Consider the following 7,813-nt stretch of genomic DNA (forward strand, 5'->3'; position numbering starts at 1 on the left):
AGCCCAACAGTCTCATGTCATTACCAGAACCAAGATCTCATTCAAGAAAGTCGGAGTGTCTCCCCTGATGCCTGAGGTCCTCTGTGCCCTCCTGCTGCCCATGCTTTGACCGTCTCAAAGCATGGTGCCCAACAGCATGTGCTCCCCAGCTTCTCAAGCCCTCAGTTCCGAGGGAGCCCCTTGAAAGGTACCCAGGTAGCCAGTAAACCATCACAGTGTCTGTTCAGGCTTGGAAAGTTCGTTTCCACATGGGCAGCACCTCTTGTCGAACACTGTATAGAAAGATGCCCTCTCTTAGGCTGCCAGGAGGAAGGAACAAGAAATGTCCCCTAACTAAGGACACCTGGGGTCTCAATTGGATGAGCATCCGACTCTTGATATGGGCTCAGGTCATGATCTCAGGGTGGTGGGATCGAACCCCATATCCTGCTCCCTGCTCAGTCTGCTTAGTCCCCCTAAAAATAAATAAATAAATAAATACTTTTTTAAAAGTCCTTTAAGAAAGTAGGAAATATGTGCGTATTGTCAACACTTACAGCTTCAGAATCAGCAGCAAACTATGCAGAGCAATGAGTCAAGAGGTGGGTTTCAATTATTTTAAGTTCTTTGACCTTCCAGACAGAAGACAAGCTAGTAAAAAAATAAATACGTCATCAGATGTTACTCTGTGCAACAGATGGTTTCATAAATGTTTGCTTTGCTGTTTCAGAATTCAAACTCTGATGAAAACGGTGGATTGTTTGTTTTCTGTTTTGTTTTGTTTTGTTTGTTTTCTGCTTCTAGATTATAACCTCCAGCTTTTTTGTTGTTGTTGTGAATTTCTCCACGGACATATGGGTATATACAATATGTCTTATTTATACATAGTAGCCTTTAAAAATAAGGATTATTTGTATTTTCTTTAATAGATTTTAGGACTGGTCTTCAGAGTGGAAGGAAATTAAACAATTCTGTCCATGAAAATCCTAATAGTCATCACATGATAACTGCCATTTGCCCAGAAATGTCCTCTGCGCTTTGCCCTCCTTGTCCCATTTATATGTCCATGATTCCTGGGAAGTGAATACTATTACTAGACCCATTTTGCTGACTGGGAGAGTTTAACATCCCTTGACTGAATCTCTAACAGTTTTCTTTGTGATGCCTGGACTCTGAGCTCCCTTTGTTCAGAGCATTTCTTTAGAAAACTTGGAATCCTGAATTCTTTCTCTCCCTTTTGACATGTAAATTTTCTCTTAAAGATCTGGGAGCCATTCTTCTGAAATATGATATCAAGATTACCTCCCAGTCTCTGGGAGACTTAAACACCTCACTTCTATGAGAGCTAAAGAGCAAACACACACACACACACACACACACACACACACACACACACAGCTGGATCACCTGACCACCCTCCCCTCAATGTGATTCTCACACACCAGCTCCCCAGCTCTTAGAAACTCTCCCACATTTTCTCTCATTGGAATTGAGTTCTCTTTCCTCTCCTGCAGTAACCTCAGATGAAGTCTTCCCTGACTGTTTAACTCTGTTTCATACATTTTTTTTTTCTTTGACAGTAGAGCTGACGAAACTGAGCTGTATGAAACTTCCTTAACTTGCCCACTATCACACCTCCTGATCTGTGAGGCTAGAACTGGATCCTCATTACAGTAACGGCAAAAAAAGATGCCCAGAGGGAACTTTCTGAGCCCTCTGCCCTCCACAAGAGAGATGGGTGAAAACCAAGGAAATGCTGCAGAGGCTGGCTCTGATTTTGTTTGTATCTGGATTTCACAGGATGCCCTTTGATACACGGTGAACACCTGCTATTTTACCTGTCCCTCTAATCTCCGTGCCCCGTACAGACCTGGGTTACACCGGGCAAGAGGACACGCACTGCTGGCCTCCGTGGTGGGTCCTCCCAGAGCCTTCAGGGTGTCAGCCTCCTCCTCTGACTGTGCTCCACATTGTGTCAGTCCCAGGAGAGGCAAGGGGACCTTCAGGAGACAGCTTCTCCCTCAGAACTAATAACATGAAGAGGGGAGCAGGTAGAGCTTCCTAAGGAGCTGGACTTGCTCTCCATTCGTGGTCCCTGCTACCCCCTGCGTCATAAAGAAACCTCCTTCTCTCTCTCTCTCTCTCTCTTACACACACACATACACATACATTCAGCATAATTTCGATGACTTCAGGGGGAAGACCGGGCTCCTTCCACCCTATGTGTCCACCCACAGGTCTGCAACCTTCCGGCTGTCTACCACCACTATCTAAATTCTTATTTAATGAACTGTTGTCCTCTGCCTCAAAACAAAAACAAAAACAAAAGCAGACATTTAGTAAACATGATGAGTTTGAATACAACTTTTAAGACCTCAGACTCTTTTCCCAAACGCCAAAGTCTTCACCCTCACACCCTTCGTCTGAGCCCCTGAAAGGAGTATGAACCTCCAGAGCCTTCTTCTACCTTCTTCAGCCCTGACCTACCAACCTCCTGGGTTCTCCACAACCTCAAAACAGGAAAAATTTCAGTGTTTCTCTTAGACAACACAGAATCTTTCCAGTTTAGTTTGTCTAAATTATCATTTGCACACACACCCCAAAATATGTTTTGGGTTTTTTTGTTTTTTTTTTTAATTTTAACTGATATTCCATCATCTCCATTCGTTTTAGTCCAGACCCTGCTGTCAAATCCACACCTCACGCCCCGGAGCGTCAAAACACAACCTTGCATGGTCTCAGAGTGCCATCTACAGCTGAAATGGGGAAATGACCGCCTCCTCGTCGAGGGACAGCTTCCGCAAAAAGGTGTGCAAAGTGCCAAAGTCTCACTGTCTTCCCAGACTGGCCAAATCAACAGGTTACAACATCCACATGCGCGGGGTGGGGGGTAAGCTATAAGAATTAAATGAAGTAACTGCATATTAAAAGGCTCTGTCTTGATATAGTGTGGCAAATGGTCCTAATGTTTCGAGATGGGAGCTGGGAGATGCCGAGAGGTGCTGGAGCAATCCTCAGGTTATGGGGTGAGGAGGTGGTGAGACCTCCTCCCTGAATATATTGTGAAAGGAGCTGGTGGGATTTGCTGAGTGGCTTGGTGTAAGATAAGAAAGGGAGGAGTCACAGACCACTCCAGAGTGTTCGGCCTGAACAGTTAGAGAAGTGTATTGTCATTTCCTAACTTGGGACGTATTTAGTGAATCTCACAATCCTCCAACTGTACACATAGAGTCGTATGCCCATGGGCTCAAGGCACCTTGAGGGTATGGCTTGAGGGTCCCATGAAAGCTGTCAGACTAGGCAGAGGGTTGTGGAAACTTATCAGCCCCATGTATATGCTCCAGAGCTAAGAGGATTTGTCTAGACCAATGGCTCAGAAGGAACACACAGGAGTCCTTTACAAAGGCCTGCCCAGCAAAATCAGCCCAGCCCCCTAGGTTACCCCCATTCTCTAATTACACGGGGTTAAAAGAAAACTCAAGGGCCATGCAAACCCCAATAATCTAACTCTCCACACCTAAGAATGAACTAAAGGGAGCATCCATGAAGTTCATGGGCAACAGGTCAGTTTTGGTCAGAGTCTTACCCGGGACATTCTCTGCAGCTCCTGGGTGCTCCAGGTAATCTGAGGGCAGTGAGGAGTCCCTCTCTCCTGACCTTTGATCATGCCCTGTGCAGCAGAGATAGCTTATAGCGGCCACAGCCCAGATGAAGAGGTGCCCTTCTTCTAAGGATTATCATACTGTCCAAGCTTAGCCACCCCGACTTACATAGAAGCACCTAGACATGGGTTAGCTGCGTTTGTTCCCCAAGCAACTCGCTTAGTCCTGTGTATTCCAATGGGGACTAGTGCATACCTGTTTGCAGATGGCCCAAGTTCCGATGTTCATTTATTGTGATCTTATTAAGGATCCATTATGTGCTTGGCACTGTGCTTGATTCACAGGTTGAATGGTTAAGATGGTTTCTCTTTCAAGGAATCAGACAGAAGAGAAAGCCGAGATTCGAGAAAAACAGATCTTTAAACCCATGTGATAAGATTTTACTTGTGAGATTAAATAAAATCATATGTGCTTTGTACTCTGCTTAGCACATAAGCACACATTAAATGTTAGCTTCATCCAAAATCTCAATTCAATGTCATGTCACCAAACTTTAAAAAGAGGAGGAAAAGGGGTCCCTCCTTCGGTCCCATTTTCCACAGCATAATTCAGTCCTCAGTCCCCACCCCGCCCCCTCGTCTTTTGAAGCCCCCTTTCCTGCCTCTCCTACCCCTTTTAGCTGCCTCGTCCCCTCCTCTAGCTCCTTGCGTTGCCCCCTGCCTGTCTGGCTCACTCCCCATTACTCTCCCTCCAAATCAGGTGAAACACTCACCCTGAATTCCAGGCCCCAAGACGGCTTCATCTCCACCCCTAACCATCCTCTGTCTCAGCCACACTGGTTCTCACTGGCCCCAAATTACCGCTGGCTTCACTCTCGCTTTACTGCTGGGAATCCTCCCCACCCTGCCCCTCTCTGCCCCATCTTAACCAGTAGAGGTCCTATTCGTTTCTAAGTTTATCTAACTCTTCCATGAAAACTTTTCTTCTTTCTCAAGTTGGATATGGTATTTTTCTCCTTTGGACCTGCCTGGAATTTTCTTCATATCCTGTTTTGTTATTTCATATCTTAAAATTGAATTCTCTTTCATCTCTTCTGCACCAGCTTGTACATTTCCCACAAGTCTGTTCTGTGGCATCCCCCTCCAGCTATGAACGTGTTTGGAGAAATTTAAAAGGAAGGCAATGGCTATGGAAAGCTTTGGGAATAGAAGGTAGGCTTATCAAGGGAAAGAAAGGGCCCTTCGTCCTCTCGCCCACTGGGGAAGGCTCAGGGAGACCTCTGCCAGAGCTAATGCGTCCCTCCCATCTGGAGAACTTGCCTGCGGGGCACTTTGGAGCCCCGCATTTGGGCCTGTTGGGAGGGACAGACAGACAAGTCAAAGGAGAGGGAGGCTGCATTGACAGGCCTGCAGTCAGAGAGTCTGTGAGGGCTAACGAGTGGGTTTCCTTGAAGGGGAAGTACCTCAGGAGAGAGAACATTGGAGAGCCAACCATCCTGCCCGACAGGATCACCTGCAGGGGTAAACAGACCTCTGAAGATCCCGCCACATGGCCGAGTCTGAGGAGGGACTCACAGCAAGCTCAGAAGAACACAGGTCCCACCCGGATGGGAGGGCAGGCGTGTGGCGCTGGTGTCTGGGCTGGAAATCATCTAGGAAGAATCTACATCGGAAAGACTGGGCTTGTCCCCAGACCACAGGTCCCACTGAAGACTGATCTGCCCAGGTAAGAACTCTCTTGCTCCCCTTTCTCTGCTGGACCTGCCAACCCTGGGGTTTTGGAAATCGTAGTTAGTTGGGTGACTGAAAAGGAACGGAAAGGAAGCACTCGGTGAGGAGGGAGGGGAAGCCGGCCACATGCCCTTCTCTAACTGCATGTTCCCTCCTTAGGTCAGGCCTGAGCTGGGGGACCAAAGGGGGAGTCCGCATTTTAACTCTCACACAGGAGAGATCATCTTAACTGCTTGTCTGATCCAAACATAACGGGAACTTAGAGGGATGGAGAGACGCACGAGGCAGGATGCTTTATGACTGCACTCCCAGGTCACGCTTGCTGGAGGCTACAGTCCGGTGAGAACTCGGTGAGGGGGCTCAGCTGTTGCATCACTTGCTCCCCCGTGTGCTGCTACATCCCACACATAGGAGGCCCCTGTCTTGACTCCATCTGGACCGTTAGAAAGCAAGGGTTGTGTGCCCGCCTGATGGCAGGAAGCAGGAACGACACAGCCTCTGCCACCATGAGGAGCTGATGGAGAACAGGAATGGGGAAAAGAGGGTGACCTGCTCCATAGAGAGCCGTGAATGCCCCCGGAAGAAAAAAAAGGACAGAAGAGTGTCTGCGGAGTTCGGGAGGCAACACGGCGGAAGAAATGGTTGAACTTCTTGAGATACATTTTTCGACTTTGAACCATTTGCCTTTTGCTACCTTGGAAATACTCAAGATTTGAAGGGGGCAGGAAATCTTGATGGTCTCCCTGGTGAAGGCCAGGAAACTGCCAGTGGAAGAACGCTGGGTTTTCCTGGTGCAGGCGCAGGAGTCGGGCTGCTGCTCCCAGCCCCCTGCCGGGGCGGGGCTGGGCAGAGCCTCTGTTCTGGCTCCCCCAAATACCCCTGACTTCACTGCCTGGGATGCCATCGAGCCCTATTTCTTGTTTTATCCCAAGAGTCTGGTAAAATGCAAATATCTCTGAAGAAGGAGTAGATGACTCCATTTATATGAACATTTTAGCTTCCTGCTGTTGGGCTGCTGGGCTGTTTTAGCTTCCTGCTGTTGGGCTGTTTGAGAGGACAAATTTTGATATACCAGAGGATGGCAACGCATGACATCTCAGGGTGCCGAAGGAAAGAGACAGAGCCCTTCCCCCCGGTTCTCTAGAAAACAGCCCCTCGGACTCTGAGATTTGCGTGCAGATGAAGAAGGGCTTGTCCTGGGGAGCAGGAGCGGGGAGGGCTGGAGAAGCAAGGTTGGGCAGAGCTGGTGCTGAGCTACACTGGAACAGAAGATTCTGCAGACCCGGTGCAAACTCAGACTTGTCCCCTGTGAGGCTGGGGGGCCAGGCAGCTCCTGAGGGAGGCCTCAGGGATGGGTCCTCAGAAGTGGGGGGCATGAGTGCCTCCCTGGTGGTGTTCACCGCAGCGAACCAGAACATAGAGATCCTGTCCACACCTGTCCACAAAGCCCCCCACTCCGTCACTCAGCCAGATTTTAATATGAGCATTTCTCTATTCGTTTGAAGTCCTCCCAGTATGAGCTGCCTACACTTTTGCCCTGCTGCTGAATATTCATGCCTCCTCACAGGCAAACCAGTGAAAAACATTATCTCAGGGTCAAGAGATCAGAGTGAAATGAGGCCAAGATTAAAGGAAGAATAGGGTTTACTGACCCTCTGCTCAGAAACACACTGTGAGGACAGACCCCGGACATGACAAGAAGAGCTGGTGTTCAGAGATGCCTCATGTGCATGGTCACCAGCTTGCCCTCAAGTGCTGACTTCTAATTCTGTAGGTCTCTGGATGTCGTTAAAGAGTTTCATGGGCTGGAAATTCCCATTAAGCATCCTACAGCTGTCTAGTGCCAGCAGATCTGCCGCAGTTCCCAGGCTAAGTGTTGGGCTTGGAAGAAGCTGTTGTCCAAAGGCCCTTCATGGGCAAACAAAGTCTGCATCTATTTGCTCACCAGACATTTCCTCAGTGCCTTCTCCGTGCCAGGAAATGTGGTTGGCACTGGGGATAAAAAGATAAGACACACAACAGCTTTGTAGGGCCTCAAAACCCTCATAGATAACAGCATGAATGGGGCTTAATGCTATCAAGCAGGGCACTACCAACCTGTTGGACAGGAAACCGTTCACCAGGCCAAGGCAGTCCGTGCTTCCAACAACGCACCGAGCTCTGCCAAATTACACTACCATCCTCGCCAACGTCTCAACGCCTATCGCCAACCCGCGATGTGGTTCCCCTGAAATAGGGCAGTACATAAACTCTTCGGCATTAGTTGGAGTTTTGTGACTCTTACAATGGGCTCTGTGATGGGGAGTTCCATTCTCCTAGCTGCCAAGTACATTGTACCTTCAGGCCAGGCCCTCTCTCCAAGACAGGTTCAGGCCATTGGAATCTGCTCTAGAGCAAGAACACCGAGATTCAGCAGTGTTGACCAGGAGTACTTCTGCGTTTTAAACTCTGGCAGCACGTAAGGAATTAGAATGTATAGCTGCCTGTTCACCTTCCTAAATT

At 48.4% G+C, this 7,813-nt stretch overlaps 1 long non-coding RNA gene across 1 annotated transcript; it reads right to left on the reverse strand.

Annotated features, from left to right (window-relative positions):
* Window positions 1-3,567: 3,567 nt before the first annotated feature.
* LOC116573494 lies at window positions 3,568-7,534 on the reverse strand. The gene is made up of 3 exons (XR_004278840.1): window positions 7,409-7,534; window positions 3,837-3,948; window positions 3,568-3,649 (listed from the first exon to the last, which is right to left on the reverse strand). It is a non-coding gene; the product is annotated as an uncharacterized LOC116573494 (long non-coding RNA).
* Window positions 7,535-7,813: the final 279 nt, after the last annotated feature.

The sequence above is a fragment of the Mustela erminea genome, chromosome 14 (genome assembly GCF_009829155.1).
Source record: "Mustela erminea isolate mMusErm1 chromosome 14, mMusErm1.Pri, whole genome shotgun sequence".
NCBI classification, from domain to species: Eukaryota; Metazoa; Chordata; class Mammalia; order Carnivora; family Mustelidae; genus Mustela; species Mustela erminea.